Below are 21,792 nucleotides of genomic sequence, written 5' to 3'. Positions count from 1 at the left end.
TACAGAATCTAGTAAAAGCTCAAGAAAACAGTTCAAATTATACATTTTACTCAAATGTAAAGTAAAATTTAGCACTTTGTTTCACACACACAGAAACATGTTTCATAGGAGGAATTATTACAATATACTTCGGGAAATAGGATACTTACAGTTTAAATCTCTTACATGCCATAATATATTTTGGTTTTCTCTTTGCTTTTTAGTTTTGGTTTTTTTTTTCATTTCCAGTCACAGCATGCAGTCTGATGAATTGTGGGAGTTTCTTTTATCAGGCTTGAGACAGTGTCAAGCCCTTCTTATTAAAGGATCCTTCCTATAATAATACAAATAGGATCTTACTATACAAGATCCCTTCTTCTTATAGTTTTACTCTTCCCTTATTGGCATCTGTAACTAAATGAAGAGTTAATAATCTGCACAACAACTAGTAATCAAAACAGAATCAAATATACTATGTGTTGTGCAGTTTCTTCATTATTGTCTGAATTCTGCTCTGCCTTTAGTTTTTTTGAAGGGGAGTGCCAAACCTCAAATCTTATTACACCAATTTAAACAACAGCATTTAAATTTGAACTGTTCCACTGTAGATTGCCCTATCAGACAAAAAGGGAGGTCTGGCTTGGGGACCTTCTGAATGGAACATTATGAAAATGAAACGAAACAGCCAAACAAAAACAAGCCAGAAAGGTGGATATGGTGTTAAGAGAGAGAAAATGAGCAAACATTTTGTAATTGTCAGGTGTCAAGAACCACACCATTCACATCCTCTTAACCACTTAACCATAGTTGTTAAGTGTTTTCATGCTAGCACCCTAAATTTGTGCTTTCCACCTCTACAGTCCCAAAACACATCCCTTCTTCACCCAAGACCATGTCCTGTTCTGTTTTCTCCACTTTCCAAGCTTATCCCAACCACTTCCTGCCTTCTTCCTAAGCCAACCCTGCTCTCAGGCCCCCAGCTTGCCAGCTGCAGTCACCTCGAGCATCCCAAAGCCTTTTCAGCATGTTTGTTGCACCAGCCTCAGCACTCAGAACATCCCACTGCTGCCAAGCTCTCATGTACTTTACACTCCTATTTATAAGGCATCCTGTATTTCCTTACTTCTCCAGATCCCCTCCAAACTCAGGATATGGCCTAGATCAAAGGCTGAAATACCCTGATTTTTTTTTTTTTTTTTTTTGAGCAAAGCAGTCCACCACAATTGCAGAGGGCTCAGAAATAAATGGCCAGTCTGAACACGTTCCCTTCACGGGCCACTTCTATCTAAAAGGGCCACAAAATACTTCTCAGCTCCTTGTAACTCCAGGTGTAGAGCTTACTTCACACTCTGCTCCCTTAACCAGGCTCTCTCTATGACATTTAATACTATTACTGAACCAATGAGAGGCAGGACAAAGATGAGAAACATACTGTTGTTGATTTTTATCTGAACTTTGTAACAGCACATTTACTGATGACGTGGGTTTCCTGCGCATGACAACAAGTTGACCAAATTTGGGCTGATTTTACAATTTAAATGCTTTACAGTAGTAGTTTATTGTTTTTCATCAGAACCCATAATTCTACACCAACAGGAGGACTGAAGTTCCTTCCTTGGACTCATAGTTTAAAAATCAGTGCCTTTAGTTACCTGCATATTCTTTTGGACAAATGTATACGTCTTCTTATGTAAATGCTTTCCCCTGTGATCACACAAACAAGCAGTTCTGTACTAGGAAAAAATTCTGAATGATCATCATTCCAGTGGTTGGTTAGCTTAGAAAAGGATTATGGACAAAACTACAGTATAAACTACAGAAAACTGTAAGTCTTGGAAATCCCTACTTACAGTTTTGGAAGGATGTGTTATGCTGTTGCCACAAAGCCACTACTAAGGTGCTGAGGCACCACAGATTATTAGAACCCAGGCCAGGTTTATATCTTTAAAATCTTTAGTTTCAATGATGGTTTTAGATCACACAACATACATTTACCTGCACATTTACAGGTAATTCTGCACAGTTCATAAAGAAGAAGGCTCAGCTAAGCCTGCTCGATGACTTTTTTTTTCCTTACAGGAGTCTGTAGGAGTGTGCTTGCACAGTGTAAGGTCTCTAGGGGGACCAGGTACATAACACAGCCTTTTCTTCCCTCTCCCACTGCATGCAGGAGAAGGAAATGGGAAATTTCTGAAAGTTATGCAGAGAATTTCCCACCAGATCTTTCCCACACATAATGAAATTAAAAGCCCAGATGCGCTCCATGCAGTAAACCTCAACAGTTATTATGGTTACGTACATTCATGTTCTCTTCTAGATTTCTTCAGTGCTGTTGTGCAAAAATCCAGCAGCACACATAATTTTTATATGACTCTCTAGGACAGCACATCCCCTCTCTGCCAGAGGAAAAGGAAAAATAAATTTACAGGATGTAAGAAAGGGAAAGAAGAAAATTGCCTAATTTTTGTCTGTTTGCCCTAAAGTCCTTGAACCCTCTTGCTAAGAGAGATAGAGGCAGAAGTTTTCTAACTGAAAGAGGAAATGGTTGATATGCAGCCAGGAAAGCTGGTCACAGCAATTTCCACAAGGTGGTTGTGTTGTTATCTCCTGATCCTCCAGTGCTTGTTTCATTTGCCTCCCCACCCCCGCAAATGATCTTTCCAGCTCTTTCACATCACAATGCCAACATGTATTAATCTTCATCATTTTAAAATGAGATTCAGCTTGTCTTTCCAGCTAGTGCCTTCAGCCATCACCTTCTCTCCCTCCTCCTCTTCATTTCTGAACTTACTACCCACATACAGTGGGCTTGGAGTTTGTCCTCTGTGCCATGATTCATATATCCCAATTTGTCTATCCTGTCTACTGTTAATTACAGTATATCAGCTATGGCTGCTCACAAGCTACCTGTTGAGTTACTAGCTCCACATTTCTATCCCCAAACTTCTTTATGAAAGATGAATAAACCTTTTATATTGCAAAGTCTATCTGCAGAATTTCCTCAAAACAGGCACATTCCTATCTATCCCTATACTTAAAAATTACTGTCTGGTATCACCCTGAAACTAGAGCCTTCTGATTGTTTGGAACATTGTTTATTTTCCTTTTTGATTGTTTAGAATATTGTTCATTTTCTTTGTTTGTTTTACTTTTTTCTTTTTCTTTTTTAAAGGAGAAAGGGTGAGATGTCACCCTGAAAACTAAAGCCTTCTGATAATGTTTCCATAGTTTTAGTTACTTTCCCATGAAAGTCCTGCAAACATAAGTTGTTTATCACATCCCTTCTAAGAAATGTCTTTTGATGGACATTTCGCATGACCAGTGTGCTTGGGAAAGTGGTAACTTAATTATCCAATCCCTGGTCATTGTTGAGAATTTATAAATACTGGAGTCAGAGAATAAAGTGGCTGTTTTCCTGTTCTAACACTGAGAAGCATTCGTGTGAATCATTTTGTGTCCTTTAACGACAGTCTGGTCTGTTGGTGTATCACATCCATATCCCCTTTCCTGGCTTAACAAAAGCAATCTTACCCTAATTAGATCTTGCAGTTGTGAAGATGTGTTTCTTAACCTGCCATTTTGACCTTGCCACCTCTCCCTTTATGTCCCTCTGCTGCTTCCCTCTTCTGTGCTACATCAAACACATGCTATTTCTTTCCCTTTCCGTTTCCAGACCCATTAGTCTGTCCTTCCTCATCCTCTTATCTACTACCAAGACACTGACTTCCCGCTGACCTACCCATACTGCCAGTCCGAGTTGTCCATATATTAGTTTTTCAGGACTTAATGCTTATTTTGTGCTAACTCCCACCTCATTTTCCTGATATACCCCAAACAACCCTTTGATGTCACAGTGACACAAATTTTAGGCAGCACATGTTCTGTGACCTTCTGTGATCTGTGGCCTTCTATGTGGACTGATAAGCTGATCCCCTCTCTGTGTGCATCTTGTCATCTATTGGATATTTTCCCTGGTGACAATTAGTACAGTACTGTTGGTAGAGAGTAAGGGTAACACTAGTTGTGATAAATAAATAAATGAACCAACCCAGAAACCGTCAATGTTCCAAGCTGCAGGGAAGGAGCCTAGCATTTGCAACTGAACTTTTATGAGGAGAGGAATAAAAGACAAATGTAAATGCGTCTCACAGAGAGAAGTGCTATGAGAACTCCTTGTTGCCTTTCATACACACATACTACTCCACATACATTCAGAGTTTTCACACATAGAAACTCATGAAGAGTTAGTTCAGATCCAGCCATAGCTCCAGATATTTTTCAATGAGACCTGTGTCAGAAGTGCTCATAGACACAAGAGTGAAGCCTTCATGATCTCTGCAGAACAGAAGATGGTGCTGTTGTCACTGACATGTGCCTCTCAGGTTTTTTTCTGGTGAAAGAAGAGCAAGGGATAGCAAAGAAAAGGAGAGGAGAGAAACTAAAATGAAAGGTACGGGAAGAAAAGTAATTGCCATTTCTTGGATTTTTTTTTCACCGGAGAAATTTAGAAACTCAAAGGGAAGAACGATAAACCCACAGCAAACCAAAAGGTGTATGTAAAAGAGCAATTAGGAGGAGCAGAGAGGGCAGCACAGATTGATCATATACTGGATACACTCTTCCTCTTTCCTCTGAAGATACTGTAACCACGCTTAGGAAGGTGCTGAATACCATCGGTTCCCCAGGGACTCCATAAGGAACTACTATTGACTGTCAGCACCTGGGATCATCAGGGTCGGCGTGTCTCAAGCCAGGTGTTTGAAACCAAGACATCAAAAAACAGTGGGAATTTTTAAAACAGCATTAAATAATGGAGTGGAGAAGAAGAAAGAGCAGGATCAGGCAGGCAGTGAGGAGCTGTGGCTGCAGCACAGACCCTCTTGCACTGAATCACAGACTGCAGGCTTGCAGCATTATCAGGGCTGTGCTACATGGCTTCCTTTCTTTATCTGCATGGGAAAAAAACAGCACAGGAAAGAAACAGCAAGGTATCTTAAGGACACTGCTGTTAGTGTTGTGCTGTGAGATTGTGCACATCTGTGTAAGAGATTCCAGTGTGAAATTCTTCTTTGACTAAGCAGGACAGCTACATTCACCAGAAACACTGCAAATATTCCTGGGCTTTTTAGGATGTTTACTTTAAAAATAAAGCTAGAGTTCTACTGTTGTAATGCTGTAAACATCCTGTGTTCAGAAGCAGCATTTAAAGGCAGCTGATGAAAAACAGTTGTGTCCAATTAAACATTCCTAATGATGGGAAGTTACAAATCTGCTATGTGGTTTGTCACTGTAAGCTACAGAGAGAAAGTTAAGCTGGTAAATCTCTCCAGTTAGACTGAGTGCAGTGGAATGGTCAGGAAAAGATGAATTAGGAAAAAGAATTAAATATAATCCTTTGCCATCTGTCTTTATTTTGCAAACCTACTTGACAGGATACTACTGAAATCTGCAGACATTTTTTATCTGCTTCATGTAGCTGAAGAGCATTTGCTGTACAGACTGGAATTAAAATGCTTCCCAATAACAGTCAGCCATCCCACTTATTGTCCTTGTTTGCTTTCCTTTTTTAAAAAAACAAACACTTAGGATTTTTGCTTCAGCTGAGGCTGCACCATTAATTTTTGACCTCTCCCCTTCAGTAGGACTCAGAGCTGGGTGTTGAAGGCTAAACAGAGTTCACTATTGGTTTTACAGGGAAGCAAAAGGGCTGTTGAAATGTATGTACTGCATTCTTCTCCAGCTTTCAGCCTGAAAAGCATATGTAGATCTGGAAGAAATGTGACAATCGAGAGAATGTCCATATGGTATCACAGTTTCTCCATAACAGTTTTTGTCTTTAGGTCTTCATCTAGCAAACCATGTAAACACGAGCTTATCTCCAAGCACACGCCTGAGTATTTTTCTGCCTCTGGATTTTATTGTACAGGGGATTCTACTGATAATGAACCAGATAAGAGGATCTACTACAGTGGGGAAAATATGCTGTAGCTTCTGCATGAAAATTTACTAGTGGCAACCCTGGGAGCCTTTAGTCTTTTTAAAGCCCCAATGTTATTACTGGGAATAATACTACAGGAAGGGGGGAAAAAAAACCAAAACAAATATAACCAAAGTAGCCCACAAGAACCAAGCTAGTTCTTACTTACTTCCTTGGGAATACAGCAAAATGTTTCTTTTTTTTTTCCTCTTTTTTTTTTTTTTTTTTTTTTTTTTTTTTTTTTTTGAGGGGGGAAAGGAGGAAGGAAGAAAGGACAGAGGCAAAAAGAAATTTCCCTTTATTTCCAACTCCTACATATTTTTCTTTGCAAATGTGAAGGTTTGCATGTCAGCGTCCTTTCAGAATGCACGCTATGAAAAGCTTTGTAGCTCCTTGGCTTCAGAAAATAGAGCAGTGATGATTAGCTTTTCACAGATGAGCTAAAGTTAATTTGTCCCTTCTGGAAGTGTAGAGATAGCCTGCTAGGTACAAAATAGTTATCTTGGGTTTTCACATCGCTGGAGGAATTTGTCAGGCACTGGTTGAGACCAAGGTTATTTCCTCAGTGGGAATTTAGATTATGAAAGGCCCACACCACTGCTGCCTTCCATCTCTCACAGTCTTTCACATCAACAGGGAGCAAGGGAAAACAGCTTTAAAATATTCTCCTTCATCTTCCATAGTACTTTAGATTACACTAGTTTAACAAACCTCACAAGGAATAAAGCGCGAATCTGTTGTGCTAAGATGTAATTTTCACATTTTGACTTGTGCATCTCACTTCAAAGGACTTCTTCCAAGTTTATTTTGAGTTTCCCATGCTAAAAATAAAGACACAGAACAAATCAGTTCAGTTTAGCTGAGAACAGCAGTTTTGGAAGCATTAGGCAAGAAGAAGCTCTAGTGTTTTCAAAACAGCTCCTAATGCTGTTGTCTTTAATGGGGATGGCTAATCCTCCCTGCTTTCTCATATTCCCAATGATTCTCTCTAGGTGGAAGTCTGCCAGTTATTCTGCAAAACTCCTGACTCATTCCAACATCATTTAGGGCCTTCCTAATTGGTTGCAGGATATCTTCAAAGTCAGAAGAGGGCTCTTGTTTGATGCTGTAAAAGGTTTGCCAAAAAGTTACAATCTCTCCCGTTTCTGTAATGTACTTTAAAGATACTGGAATCAAAGGAAAAACCTCCAGATCAGCTAATTTTTAGAAATACCTCACTTCTACAATTTCATTATTAAGACGGTGGGTGTTACTTAAAATATTTTTCAATTATTAATTAATTCATTTACCTGGGTCTTGCAGGTTTGCTTTGGGTTCTTTTCCTGCTGCCCATACATGAACAGTGAAAAGAAGCACTTGTCATATTGCCACAACATTTCTTTTTTCCTTCACCCCTTAAATCTGAATCTTTTAAAAAATGAGAATAGTAGTCTTTTACACATTTATGAGGTCTTCCATTAAAGTCTATTTGAAGTATTTTATAGACAATAATGTATGAAGCCTCAAAGCACACTGCTGCAGTATTTGTTACCATGTTTTTACACTCAGGAGAATGTACAATAATCACACAACTTCAAGACCACAGTAACTAGTTGTCGAGTTTTGGGCAAAAATAAGTACTTCAATGGAACCCAGTATTCAGAAGCTGAAACATTTTTTAAAAGTGTGGCTCTCCTCTAGTAGCTGCCCAAAAATGAAGGCATCCAAAATAACTCTCCATCTTCAAGAATCTTGACATTAAGATGTTTTCTTCGACCTCCGCCTCCTGTCACTGCATCTAATTAGTTCTTTTTTTAATCGTGTTGCATAATTCTGAAACTTTCCACTGTAGAGGCATAACACTATATTGCAAAAACTTTGCTTTCTTAAAAAAAATTAAAGAGAAAAAGGTCTTTTCCCAGAAGCCATTTTCTAGAAGCATTTGGCCTTAGCCTAGACCCCCTTCTAGTTTTTACTGAAATGACTGAATATATATCAATGCTGAGGAAAACCATTTCTTGGGAGGTTTTGCAATCTTTTTCATGGGAAACTGGTTTAATAACACTTGCTCATATTGGAGTTGCATTTGTAAGCCCACTCTAGGGATCTTTGACCATCTGTGCTTTTAAATAAATGGTGTTTTCAGATCATGGTGCAAAATTTTCCTCACACAGGCTCCCAGCTTTTGGTTAGCTCTGCAAGGAAGTTCTCAGACAAACTATCATAATACCTGTTCTAGATTTAGCCAAAATGCTAATCTTTCACGTGAGATCCTCTTGCATACCCAAAAAGGCATATAGCTTTTGACAGTAAATGTATAAATGCTGGCTAGTTCCATATTCTATACTGTAAGGCATTCTAAAATGTGCTCCAACAAAGAAAAACAAGTCTAAAAATAACACAGGGGTGTGTGTACGTTTGACTTTGTGCATGGAAGAAGAATACGGCATTTCTCATCTCTTGATAATTCTACGTGAATATACACAGTTTATATTATAGAAATACTTTCTCCCCCTAAATGTTACTGAGGCAGATTCATCCTGGACTCTTAAAAGGAAACATTTGTGTAGATTCTAATTCGTGAATCACTGTTAATAAATAACTTGTTGCAGGAGATACTTGGTTAGTCATTGCTTGTGGTATGAAGTCCAAGCCAAATTCCTGTTCATCCTGTTAAGATCTGTAATACATAATTAAAGCAGAGTCTGTTAGGTACAGGAAACAACCTACTTTTGTCAGCAAAATGTTCTTTCACTTTAGAAATAAAATTAACCCAAAATGTTGGGGTTAATGGTTTTTTAATCTTTAGAAAATCAGAGCAAACTTATCCTTTATCCTAAAAATAAAAACCCTCATCTGCCCATAAATCTGGTAGATACATTTCAGTAAGGATTAGCAATACTGCTTCGTTCAGGGACTCATAAGTGACAAAATAAACACGAGAGATGAAGGACAGGGGGAAGATTAAAATAAGTAATCTTGTTCTTAGAAAATAACCTGACTTTTTTCCCCTGCAATAGCAAAGGAAGCCCGGCAGATGGTAGAAGGAGACCACAGTGCTAAAGGAGAGCTCTTTGCATTGTGCTCGTTATAGACATTAGTCCTTAAAGGAAGTTACTGACTTATTTTTCATAATGCAATCTAAGTGTTTCAAACAAAAATAGGACCACGATTGTTTTGGCTATGCATTTTGTGTCCAAAAATCTCATGATTTTGACCAACATGGCAAATGTATTCTTTTTCACTATGCAGCTGAGGCTTTGTTTTAAAGGCAATTGACATCAATGACAGTAAAAAATCACTTAACCAATAAAAATGCTGCTGGCTGCCTTTATTTGCGGAGGTATTGTATTGTATTGTATTTCCTTTTTTCTAGTTTGTTTTTTCTTTCGTGGGGGGGGGTTTGGTTTGTTGGGGTTTTTTGTTGTTGTTACTGGGGGGCAGTTTTTATCTGGCCAGCATTTTGATTTATTATTCAGGTGCTGCTGAAGATCATATCTGCATTACCCAAAGCCATAAAAAGAAGAAAAAGACATTACACTTTTCAGACCATATTTGCACTCTGAGTGACAAGACCCTGCAGAGCTCCCTATCTGCAGCAGCTTTCTGTCATGAGTGCCAGTGAAGACCTGGAATCCAGCAATATGTCTGCTCTAATCCTAAGAAATGTACAATTGGAGGCTGACATCTTGTTTTATCTGGTTCATTCTTTAAATATTCTCTCTCTCTCTCTCTAACTCCTATGTCTGGCTTATGTCATATCAAGATAGACATTAAACACCTGAGAGATGATCCAGATCAAAGGCACCCCGAATTTTCTCTGTAAAGGATCAACTGTTATATAAAAACTACCGGTGTTACTGCAATTTTGGTGACACTTTCAGTAATTAGAATGGGCTTCAGAAATGTGAGGACAGAAATGCTAGCAATAGGGAACCCCTTTTTAGGAGTGCTAGTGCAGAAGCAGTGGATGACAGGCGGTAGCTCTGTCATCAGTGACAGCATGACACACCTCTTCCTACTCATCCTTTTGGCACCTAAATCCCACAGCCACCCCAAGCATTTCTTGGCCGCAGCAGAAGACCCGTAAAAATACATTCCCCAAATAGTTTTCAAACAACCAGGTTCATTTTATTACATCAGGTAGAAAATAAAAATGTTTGGATCTTTTTTTGATTAGTGGGCATCCTACTGTTTTTTGGGGGGCATGCAGGAGAGGGCATGTATCTCTTGCTGAGTGATGCCAAGTGGGCTTATTTTTTGGTTATCTTTTGCAGGCTTGGTGGCCAGGTGCTCGAGTGCTCAAGCTTGAAAAGGTTGCTGTATGTACACTGTCTTCTATGGTCTTCAGGATGAACAGCAGTTGCTTATTCCTGCCCTCAGTACAGTTCCCTAAAATGATGTGTTTATAGGGTGCACTGCCAGGGCCACCAGAAGTGTCACTGGTCCTGCTCTCTGCAGCAGGCAGGAAAGCCTGACTGCCCAGGGTTGTGCTCCCCTAGGGACTGGGACTCTGCTGCTCCCTGCCTCTGCTCTGTCTCCCACCCAGACTGCAGCTGCCTGTTACCTGCAGCTCAGCCTTTCCATGCTGCAGGTTTCTCCCTCCCTCTGTGCCTCCTGCGCTCCTCATTCACCGCTGGCTAAGGTGACATTATCCTCTGCCGGAATATCCAAGTCCCAAGTGAGAGCTTCAGTTTTGCAGCTTTAGTCACATTCGAGACCACAGCAACAGCATAACCTGTGAGAACCTTTACATATACATTCTTGATATGTCTCATTTTATAGCTAAAGTACTGGGCTGGAGGTTTTTGTTTGTTTGTTTTTTCTCTTCACTTCTTGTGGGAGCAAGGCTATTTTCCTCTGTGGCTGAAGAGCCTGTTCTTTCATGTCAGGGTACTGTAGTGCCTTGTGTGTACACCTGGAAGCAGCCTTCATTGTTGGAGTTGGTGTATTGTTCGCTTGTGAGCACAGCTGACTGCATTCTGCTTGAGCTCTTCAGCAGTGTATTTCTGGGGTATCACATCTATCCCTACAGTCACTGCTCTTTTGCTTTGATATGTGCCCTCTCAATTAGGTCTGCAGACTGCATAATCCAGTGTTATCTCTGTGTCTTCTGCGCACAGCAACTTAATGTATTTGAGATTTCAGGGAAATACATATTTACAAATGTTGTATTACATGAGCAAGAACTTAAGTATTCAATAAAATAGTTTGCGTCCCAGAGCATGGTATGTCCAGCAGAAATAATCTGATAAAAATACCTTGTTCTGCTGGTAGCTCTGTGAGGTCTTTATTACATCAGTCACAGGAGGCTTTGGCTTTCATGTGTTTCTTCTGTACATGCTTGCTTTCATTGCAAATCACATCAGTGATGCCACTGCTCACGGTATCAGACGATGGAAGCAGATTGAGCTGGGTTTTCTGAGATTGTTTCTCCACTCAAGAACAGAGATGCCATGTACTTTCTTCATGTTCTTTGGCATTAGTAAAATTTAAGCATTTTAAGTGCTAATTCACCATTTGGTGGCAATGCTGTGGTGGTAACTGAAGGGAGTCAATTTGAGGATGGATTGCAAGAAAGCAGATGTGTTCCACTGCATAGGATATTCTGCCTATTAAAGTACTTCATTGCTTTAAACTCACCCCCTTGACTAGATGTCTGAATAGCAGCCCAAATAGCCAAATTTGGGGCTGGGAGGCAAATTTGTGTTCTCCCTATGGGTGGTGGAAAGAGCAGTGTGCTTCCACTTTTCATTGCTGGTTGCCCTAAACACGGCACAACAGACCACCAGATGTTGGCTAGCCTCTGTCATATTTGGCCAGGACAGAGTATCTCTGGCATCCTCTGCACACACTGCAGATCCAGAGGAGAGCTGGACAATTCCCAAAGAAATTGTCCATTCCCTGCAATCTGGATATTGTGATTACCTTCAATCTGTTTTAGTAGATCCAGTAGTCTTGAAAATTGGGACATTTCCCTCTGCTTTCTGGCTTTTCTAATAGGAAAAAAAATAAACCAACAAACCAAAGTTTCTGTTTGGAGGTATCTCCTGTTCTGCTGGAGATACTAAAATTAATCTGTAGCTTAGCAAGAGGAACATATCTTTTTCTAAGGTACAGAACTGCTCACTACCAATATGTTATGTATCTGACTCTTTATTAGAAGTGGGATAGTTAGGTGTCTGTTTTTTCTCGTGGGTGATTGGTGTATTCTCTGATGATACCAGTTGTCCATATTGCATCTCTGTTGAGGAGCTGTATCAATGACCTGCACATATGTGAAAGCTGTGGGAGAATAGCTGTCAGATAGGCTGCAAATCCCAACAGACTGTGGATGGAGTGTGTGCATCTGAGGGCAGGAGCTTCTGTATGCTCTAAATTGCTGAGGTTGGTCCCGGCTCTTGGGAGATCAACAGATGTCTCATACAGGATACTGTGTAAACAGTCTCCACACCAGGATGGTTTTATTCAGCTCTAGGTCTGCTCCCTGCCTCCTTCGAGCTGACAGATGAAGGTGGGATCATGGTGTGTCACAGCTTCTGCCACACAATCTCTGCGTCCATGCCCAGAACCCAGCAGCCATTGCACTGATCCCTGAGAGTCCCTTTAACACATCTTACTGTCAGCACTGATACTCTACCACTTCACATCCGATCCCACTAGGGCTCACAACCATTTGCAGATGCTCTTCTCCTGGATGTGGTGAGGTAGTATCTTTCTTCCTTTCTTTCCCCAAAAGTTTTTGTCAATACCCTATGTACCATTAATGTCTTTGTTCTCACCAAGCTGGATATTCCCTCATTTGTAGGAACTCAGTTGCACAGCTTTTTCCTGCTTGTGGAAGGTGCTTCAGGTTTCAGAAAGGGGTAGGTTGTCTGGCATCTCAGCATCCATACTGCATGTGTGACTTGTTACTTAACACTACTTAAACATGTCTTCCTTTTCCATTCCCTCTACTCCTCCAATTATTTTTTCTTTTTATTCTGTACTCACTCCTGAAGGCACAAATTGAAAAGATAGAAATAGATGAAGGCAATTGTATGCCTGGAAGACATCCTCCTCTTCAAACACTCCTTGATATTCCTCCCAACAGCTTTGTTGCAAGGATGCTAGTGAATATTGCCAGCGAGGCACATACAATTTTTTATTTTTTTTTTTTAATTTATTCTGCCTCCATTGCCTGAATGAATTGTTTGCTTCAAACTTAAAGTGCCTGTGTGATGACATTTTACTGGATGCAGCCGGAAGTAGAGGATCTGTTGTTGCCAGCATCACTGATTCAACCTGCAATTTACTTTGCCTAATGGCATGGGGTCATTGCATTGCTTTAATTCAGCTTTGCATGGTTACAATTCCTTTCCCTCCTTGGCATAGCTGCAAGGAAGCCTTTGCATCCTAACACATTCAGTAATGTCCTACTGTCTCCGTAGCATTCATTTTTCTAACTAAGTGCTGCTCTCTCGGAACAGCTCAGAGGTTTTTTTTTTTGCCCTTTTGCAGCATATTAATGCCATTGCTGTGCATTCTATCACATGTACATTTTTCTCACAGCACCAAAGGTCTTCCCTGATATCTTCTGCTTCATATTTGTGCATTTGCTTTTGGTATTACTTTATGCTTGTCAGTTCTACCTTCTGCCCCACCTACACTCCGCTTTGCAGCAGCTTTAGACACTCCTATAGTATACTATCAGTGAGGACAGCTTTTCTTTCAGCAGTCTCATTGCACTTTTTTCTCACTTACGAATCTAACACTAATTATTTCAGGTTTAAGACTGCATACTTGCATGAGTCAGCCATTTTCTGCACAGTTTGGCAGCATACCAATTTATTGTTTCTCCAGCTTCTTGATTACACAACTGTGGGGAAGATACTTTCCCTATGTGTCATTTTTCTGAGGACTGGAAATGCTTCTGAGACATTTCTAGGATTTTGCATGGAGTTCTTCCAGTCTGCAGCTGGTGTACATCCAGACACTGCAGAAACACATGGGAGTTACAGCCCAGTACAGCTAACAGCAGGAATGGGCTTCTTTTGGCTTCCTGCTTACCCAGCCCCGCAGCAATGGGTTACATACCCCATGTCACTCTAAGGAAGACCTACAAGACCTGCCAATACTTCCTCTTTTCTTTTCTGCAGCTTTGGGGCAAGAACCTGCTATGAACCCATGATGTTGTTTTCTCTGTACTTCTGGGTTTTGGGGAAGTGCAGTGCCGTCTCTTTTTTTCCAGTCTTCACAGCTGTCTATGACATATGGGTGCTTAATCTCTTTTGCCACAATATCCAGTGTCCACTCTGGCACTGAATATGAACCTGAGGGAGAGCCAGGGAGCCAGTGCTGGTTGATGATTCTTATCTTCACCCCCTTTACCTCCTGCTCTGGGAGTGCTTCGATAGCAAGGAACTCTTCCCTGCTTTCCAGCAGAGCTACCTTCTCTTCTGGAGCTAACACAGCCTGTCCCAAAAGGAAATTGCCAGGTCTTACTTTGTTGTGCCAGGACAGACACTAAGTAGTCAGCTAGGGAAGGACTGCTGTAATGGAGACTGTGGATTTTGTACAGGAGTCCAAGCAAGAGACAGCTGTGCAGTCTGAAAGATGATCAGAAGATAAAATGACAAAGGCTGAATTTCTAAAGACATTATACTGCCAATTAAAAGTCTGAAATCTTCCTGGCTTGCCCTGCCCCAGAAATTCAGATCAAATCATTCACTGAGCTGTTCCCACAAAAGGAGCTGGAAATTCAATAGGTCACATTGTCAGCTAGAATAAGTCCACTGACTCCAGGGGAACTACTCCACTTTCTGTCATCAGAGAACCTGGCCCCATGACCACAAGCTTCAGATTTTCCACATGGCTGTTTCTTTGGGATTTACATCATCACCCTGCACAACAAGAGTTCAAGGTCACAGTGAAGAAGGATTTTTAAAGAAGCAAAACAAGAGATCCAAAAAAACCTCAAGTTCATGCTGTGCTTCCACAATACCACCTGGTTTAGTAGACCTGTGCATCAGTATCTTCCTCAGGTTCCATGTGATTGCTGCCATATCTCAGTGCTGAGTCCTTCAACTCAGGACCAGAAATGGTGGAGGTCAAGGACCCACATAGCAGCTGTGGTATGACTTTGCTTCTTGCCAGTCCCATCCCATCTATGATACAACACTTGTGGCATCAAGGTACAGATAAGGAATGCCTTAAAAGTGTTAGTTTCCCCTTATTGTTGTCTCCTAACCTGCTCTTCATTAATACAGAAAGGAATATCTTTTATCTCAGTCTTACAGTAAGAAACCAAATAATAAAATAACACGTAGGATTTCTAGGATGAGCAATGCCAATGAGAACAAGCTTTAAAAATTCTGCCTGAAATTTCCAAAGCACGACATTCACCCCCAGGCAGAAAGCCTGCAAACAGTTCTGTGTATCAATTAAGAGGTGCTAAGTCACTTCTTCAGCCTCATGTGGGCTGCTCCATCAGTGAGATTCAGCTAAAAATCAGTTAGGAAGAAGAATGTCATTGCTGCTATGAAGAAGAATGATCATTACCTAACACACCTATTCTTGCAAAGGCATGAGTTCAGTAATTTACTGTGTCTTTCCTATTACTGACTACTGTGATATTATAAGCTATATATCATATTAACAAAATAAGAGCTTTGGTGTTATCCCTTCCTGTCCTCTGCTGTCACCCCAAACCTTTTATGCAAGGACTGAAAATCTAAACTGTTTCAAAACTGTCAGAACAGCAGGGGTAAAAACTCTTTAAAATGAGGTACTAATTATTAATGTGAATGCTTTTCACATCCATCTCCTACTAACTATCTCAGTGGAATGATTCAGTTGAACGTTGCTCAGTGAGAAGATCCATTTCTCATACTTCTTTAATTTTTTATCCATTTGTAATGTTTCCCAAGACCTAGCCAGCAATAAGACAGCAAAGAAATTGCCCAAGGCATCCTCTTAAAGAAGCAGTATGGGCTGGGTTTTGTTCTGCCACAGATTAGTCTAAATTGGTAGTTATTCCATGATGTCAGTGAAACTGAACTGCCGAAATGCAGAGGCGAATCTGGCCCCATGATCTAATTCCATGATGAAATTGCTAGTGTAAATAAATGACTGCTGCTGTTCAGTGCTTTCCCCCCACTCCCCCAAGTGCCCTAATGAATAATGAGTTTTATGAATAAGCTTTAATGAATGACTGAATACATTTTAACGGCCCAACTAATAAGATTGTAAGTTAGAACACTTTCCTTCACACTTTCCTCCACTGCCTTCCTTTGCTTCCTTGAACCAGAGAATTGCCCTTTTAAACTACCTGTCAATCACACATACAATTACCACATCCCAAAAGGCGTTATCAAACGGCAAAAGTGGCCAGTTTTTAATTCCAGGAAAGACGTTCCATATTTGTTTTAAACGTCTAACTCAGGTTTCAAAATGCAAGTTGCTGAAACAGAACAAACCTCTAAGCATTTATTCCTTCCTTCCCTCCGCCCCCCAAGATTAAAATCCATTCATTTCAATCAAGTCATTCAGAGGAAGGCTGTAAAATGAATTACATAATTAGACACTTAATACACTGCATATGGAATTTTAATTTCAGATGAAAATCAGAGAGGCTTTTCTAAAGCTCTTCAGTGAGAAAAAAAAAATAGTGGTATTTGAAGACAGCTAATGCTTTTCAGTTTAGTGCTCCTTTTTTGTCTGAGTTCCCTATTACTCTCAGCATTACTGAATAAACCTTCTTGACTTCCATCAGAAGGGGCAAATATAGCCTTACAGAGGGAAGAATCCAGGAAGACAGTCAGACTAAGGACAGTTTTGCCAGGTTACAATGCAATCACAAAGAATGAAGTGACTGCTTCCTCTGACTGAATCCTGTGGGAACCAGTTTGGGGACAATTTTCTGAAATGTCTTCCAAGAGGCTGAAGCACAAAAGTCAGAAATGAAGGCACCTTCAGATGGGTCTGTACTTCTGAAAACACTCAGTCAGATACCTGAAGTCATATGAATAATATGTATCTGATCTAGAAACAGTTTTAACCAAACACCTGATGACCAACAGTGGGATTTTATGGCTGCAGCCTAAATAGTAATTGAAAATTAAAAAAAAAAAAAACAAAATAACAACCCAACCACCCCACAGGAGAGCTAGAAGGCAATTGGACAGTTTGCTATCTGATGAACTTCACTGTCTCTGTAACCAGTTCATCCTGTTCAATCCTGTTGGCCACTCATTTCTGTCCTGCTTGTGTTGACATATTCTGCAGGCTTTCAACCACGTTACTGAGTCAGGCAACACCAGAAGATGACCCATTAGCCTATGAGATTAAACAAGAAACGCTAAACAGGAGATAATAGTCAAAGGTGAGGGAATGGGAACAAGTCAACATTACTCAAGGGTTAGAAAGATGTTCCAAAATGTAATCTGTGTTCATTACCTTGAGTAAATATACAGTCAACCTCCATTTGCACAAGCCCTGATCACATGAAGTAATAATTTCAGGGGGAAAAAACCACATTCCACCAGTGTGGAATTTGTGCAATGAAATACTCATCCCCACATGTGCTCCTCCCAGACTTTGGGAGCAATTTTATTTACCTGCATTACTTTCACTGCTCGCTGATGACTTTCAGATCCATCTGCCATACCACAGGGAATGCAGCAAGAAGTACAACGATTCTACTGTGGAAAAAAAGTCCCAAGAAAACTTTGGAGACAGAAGGAATGATTAAAGTATTGAAATCCTCTGGCATTGATCTGCATTCCAAATTACCTCAATCGTACTACCCTCTTTCCTGTTTTGCTTTGCTTTGCTCTTTTTCTGAAGGTCAAAACAACTGTATTAAAAATACGCTTATCAGTATAAGTTCATAATATTTCTGTTCTTTTTTTGTTTGGATTTTTTTTTTTTCAAGGGTTGAAGTAAACTTTGTAAACCTGATTTGCTCCGTGAGTTGCATGTGAGAGGTTTTTTTCTTATTTTGGTCTAGAGGGGGGCTGAGGAGGAACTTCCTGATTCTAATGGAAACCTTTGAGGGTTCCCTCATCCTACATCATGCCAATCCCATGCACTTTACTAGATGCATAATTCAAGTCACAGCAACATTATTCTCAGCCCAGGCTGGCATACATCACTGATGGTGGAAAAATCAAAAGCAAACCTGCCCAAGAAAGCAGAAGAAAACCTTTACAGAGATTTGCAGCTTCTAAACTCTAAAAGGTTGTGGGGCTGTTTTCCTGAAGAGTTGCTCTTGTTGAACAGGAGAAGCGCAAAGTCTTGTACCACAACTGGCACACACCAGATAAAGATGTGCTCCAAAATCTTGGCTCTTTCTTCCATGTGCCATAGGCACTTAGAAACAACAGGGTTGTTAGTTTTTTGTGGAAGAGGTATGGGCCTTGCAAGACTATTGGAAGCCCCTTCCCAGAACACTTGTCAAGGAGCTTAGGCCAGCAGCTTAGAGTCACATGCCATTCTTTCACTTTGATTGCTACAGAGGATTGATTGGGAAAGAGAAGGGATCTGTCTGGTATTTCCAGTACTCCAGCTCAGCCTCCTGGGGACCTGATGCTGAGGCAAGAGCCATTGCTCTGATCCTTTGTGTAACCAGGCTGCTGGCCTTGGACCCTGGCACCCTGTTATCCTCTGGAGCCCCACCACCTCTCACCTGGCAGCTCTGCAGTACAGTCCCCAGATGTTAAGCATCAGACCTCACACTGAAATGCAAATGTTTCATTTTTAGATGTTTATGAAGGTTCCCTCACAGCAGCTCTGGCTTCATATAATGCTCAACAAAACACAACAGCAAAGGCCTGCAGACAGTTGAGTCATCTCACTGTAGAGTTAAGTTGTACAAGACCTCCAAAATCATTTTTTCCAGCCTGAGCAAACACAGAGCCTGGCAATTTTGGACATGTAATATTATAAAAACTTATTAAAATCCATCTCAGAGTGTCTTGTTTCCATGCACCACTTTTTTTCTCCCTTAATTATTTGATGTTTTCAGCTGCAGGAAACACCCCCCCTGCCCTTGGAACTAGAGCAACTGTGTCACAGGGATCACAGTCCCTTTAAAGTTCATGTGGTTACACCATTGCTGTCCCACTTCTATCACAAACAGTGTCACTGCACATCTGGTCTGGCTGTGCCTGTTTTCTGCATACCCTTTCCTGCCCAGGGATCACCTTGAGCAGATGTCGCCCTCCATCCAGCGGCTGGTGAGCAGCCACGGTGGCACCGATCCAGCGAAGGAAACTGATGAGCCATCATGTTTCCCCATCCAGTGCCAGCAGGGCCCTGGCTTGATTGCCCTCTTTAAAATGTTGCTTCCAGATGGAAATTCCCACTTGGAGAAAACTCTCTGAAATGCACGTACCCATAGGAAATTACTGGGCAAACACAAGAAGAGGAGTCTGTTTATGTCTCTAAAGCCTGTGTCCGCACTAATCTGACTCCAGGCCTCATTATTCCTGTTGTGCTCACTGCAATAGCTTACCCTGTCAACAGGAGGATGTATCAGGGCAGCCAAGCACTGACTGACTCAGCACAGTCACAGCTTAAGAATTCCCTGAGGATGGGTGGACAGAAGTCAGCATGGAGGACAGAGTCACCAGTGTTCAGCTTAAAACGGCTGCAGGGGGAAGATCTCCTACAAAATACAATACAGCAGCTGGCCAATTTAAACTCTTTCTCACAGCCACAACCTTTCTCTCCTTCTAGACAAAGATGAGAGGCTGTTTCTGTCTGACTGGTGTTTAACACTCCCTGACTGTGTGAGATGCAAGAGTCATGCACCATGGCAACATGAAGGTACAACATGCTGCTTTCCCACAGCACTTGAGCTACAGACCACGCTTTCCACATTTACAACACACTTTCTGAGTGGGTCAGACCCACAGACCTTCTCTGCTCCCCTCCACACTACAGACCTGCAACAATGTCCTAATACTCCTGCTTAAGAAGGCAACAAATAAAAAACCTTGTGGTATATCTTCTACAATAAACACACTTCTCATAATGGCAGGTGCAGACAAAAGAGGGAGAGAAGGTGGATGAGGTTCTTTGAACACTGCTTAGCTGGGAGGACATTATTTCTGCATATTTTCCTGAGCCATCAATTCAAAAATGATGCTTTGAGTGGGATTTGTCTCACTCTGCTCTAGATATCTACATCTGAGCAAGTCACCTTTCATATTCAATGCAGAGAAACAGGCATGTCTGGGGTGTGAATCATCTGATTTACTTTATGCATCTCCTTTAGACTAAGATGAATCACACCCCAGAAGTGCTTATTTTTCTCTATTGACTATAAAGGGAATCAAGATGAGTACTCAGATAGAGACACCTACATTTGGTCAGATGACTCTTACCCTGCACCTGCTGAGACACATCATCAGGTAACATCCTTCACACAGGCAATCATTACTCTCACTCCAACACTCACCCATGCCAAAGCCTACAACCAAGACAGCAGTCCACTCAAGATCCCACTCCAAAATCTGCTACATATCCAAAGCCAAGGATCTGAACATCAGTCTTTGCTACAGAAATTAATAGAGGAAATAGGTGGGAAATGTATTACTGTATTGAAGGAGGCCCCCAGAATGGAAGGGTAGAATTGAAGTAACATGCCTGGAAGGAATTACCATTATTGGCATAGAGGATGGGATCCTATTGAAGACACTTAGTCCAGGGTGGGGTCTGGGGAACATAAAAATTTCCATTGCCAACTGCAACAGCAGGAATCACGAATTTTTTTAAAAATAGAAGTTATCAACTATTAGTATTTTGAATTTTTCACAAAACCCAAGAAACAAGGAGAAGGAAGTATCCATTTGGAATGCAGGAACACCTGCATTCATCCCCTACAGGGCTCTGCGAAGGCAGATGTAGTTAAGGCTGATTCCTACTGCATTTACAACACTGAAGACCTGATGTGCACAGAGCTCAGAGAAGTGGCAGGTTCTCCTGTTGGCATAGCCTTCCACTTACCTGAGAGTGGCCATGCCAACCAGTGATCAGTGGCCTGCATCCTTACAGCAGATATCCATTTCAGTCCATAGCCATCCTCAGCCTGTGAATTTCCCCTAAGTTTAGCCCTGGTTCACTTATACCCATTCCACATTTGTATGATATTCTTATTTACCTTCTTTTATTTCTTACCTTCTTTTTATCATCAGCCGTGTGCTGCTTGTATTTATTGCAGGCAAGCTGGTTGGAAGATTTCATTGAGAACCAGCTCGTCCCATGAGCACAATACCCGGCACATACTGTGCTTTTTCAGTGAAATCAGTTAGAAACAGTACCTTGCTTGACAGATCACTCATTACCCACAGAACTGTTTCCTTGACCCAGCAGGGCAAGTTCATAGACATCCTATCTGGATGTCCTCAAGGTTCAGAAATTTCCCCGTCTCTTGTCCTGTTCACATCCATGCCCTCAAGAGCACTCACTTGCTGTCAGAGGTGTCCAAAAATACAGCATACACTCCTCACATGAGGCACGTACTGGCCAGAAATAGCCAGTGTTTCCATTCAGCATGCCCATCTGCCCTTTGGTCTCCCAAGCATTCACTATACCCACATTCTGCAGCTACGCAAGGAAACATTCATTTGCTCCTTGTCCTGGCCCAAGTCTCCAGCAAGAGATTTCCTAAGCTGGGGCATGGGAGGACAAGCTGGGTTTCTGCAACTGACATATGGAGTCATAGCACTGTTGATATCCATTAGCACAGACCTATGAAAAGTTCAGGACAAACGTGAATTTTGGATAAACACAAACAAGGCAGATTTTTATAACATGTATGAAGTATTAAAAGATTATTTTATTTTTATAAAGACAATCAAAACATCTGGAAT

General features: G+C 41.1%; 1 long non-coding RNA gene across 3 annotated transcripts; it reads right to left on the bottom strand.

Moving 5' to 3' along the window:
* Positions 1–6,150: 6,150 nt before the first annotated feature.
* LOC111926864 (uncharacterized) lies at positions 6,151–21,383 on the bottom strand. 3 transcript variants are annotated; one of them, XR_002863226.2, is made up of 3 exons: positions 21,098–21,383; positions 17,533–17,616; positions 6,151–8,615 (listed from the first exon to the last, which is right to left on the bottom strand). It is a non-coding gene; the product is annotated as an uncharacterized LOC111926864 (long non-coding RNA). The 3 variants fall into 3 exon arrangements; XR_015283364.1 differs by lacking the exon at positions 21,098–21,383 and adding an exon at positions 20,927–21,081; XR_015283365.1 differs by lacking the exon at positions 21,098–21,383 and adding an exon at positions 18,603–18,647.
* Between the last annotated feature and the right edge of the window lie 409 nt (positions 21,384–21,792).

The sequence above is a fragment of the Cyanistes caeruleus genome, chromosome 2 (genome assembly GCF_971803275.1).
Source record: "Cyanistes caeruleus chromosome 2, bCyaCae1.hap1.1, whole genome shotgun sequence".
In the NCBI taxonomy this organism is placed as follows: domain Eukaryota; kingdom Metazoa; phylum Chordata; class Aves; order Passeriformes; family Paridae; genus Cyanistes; species Cyanistes caeruleus.
Note: the sequence above shows the minus strand (reverse complement) of the source record. Positions and strands in the feature narration are given on the sequence as shown.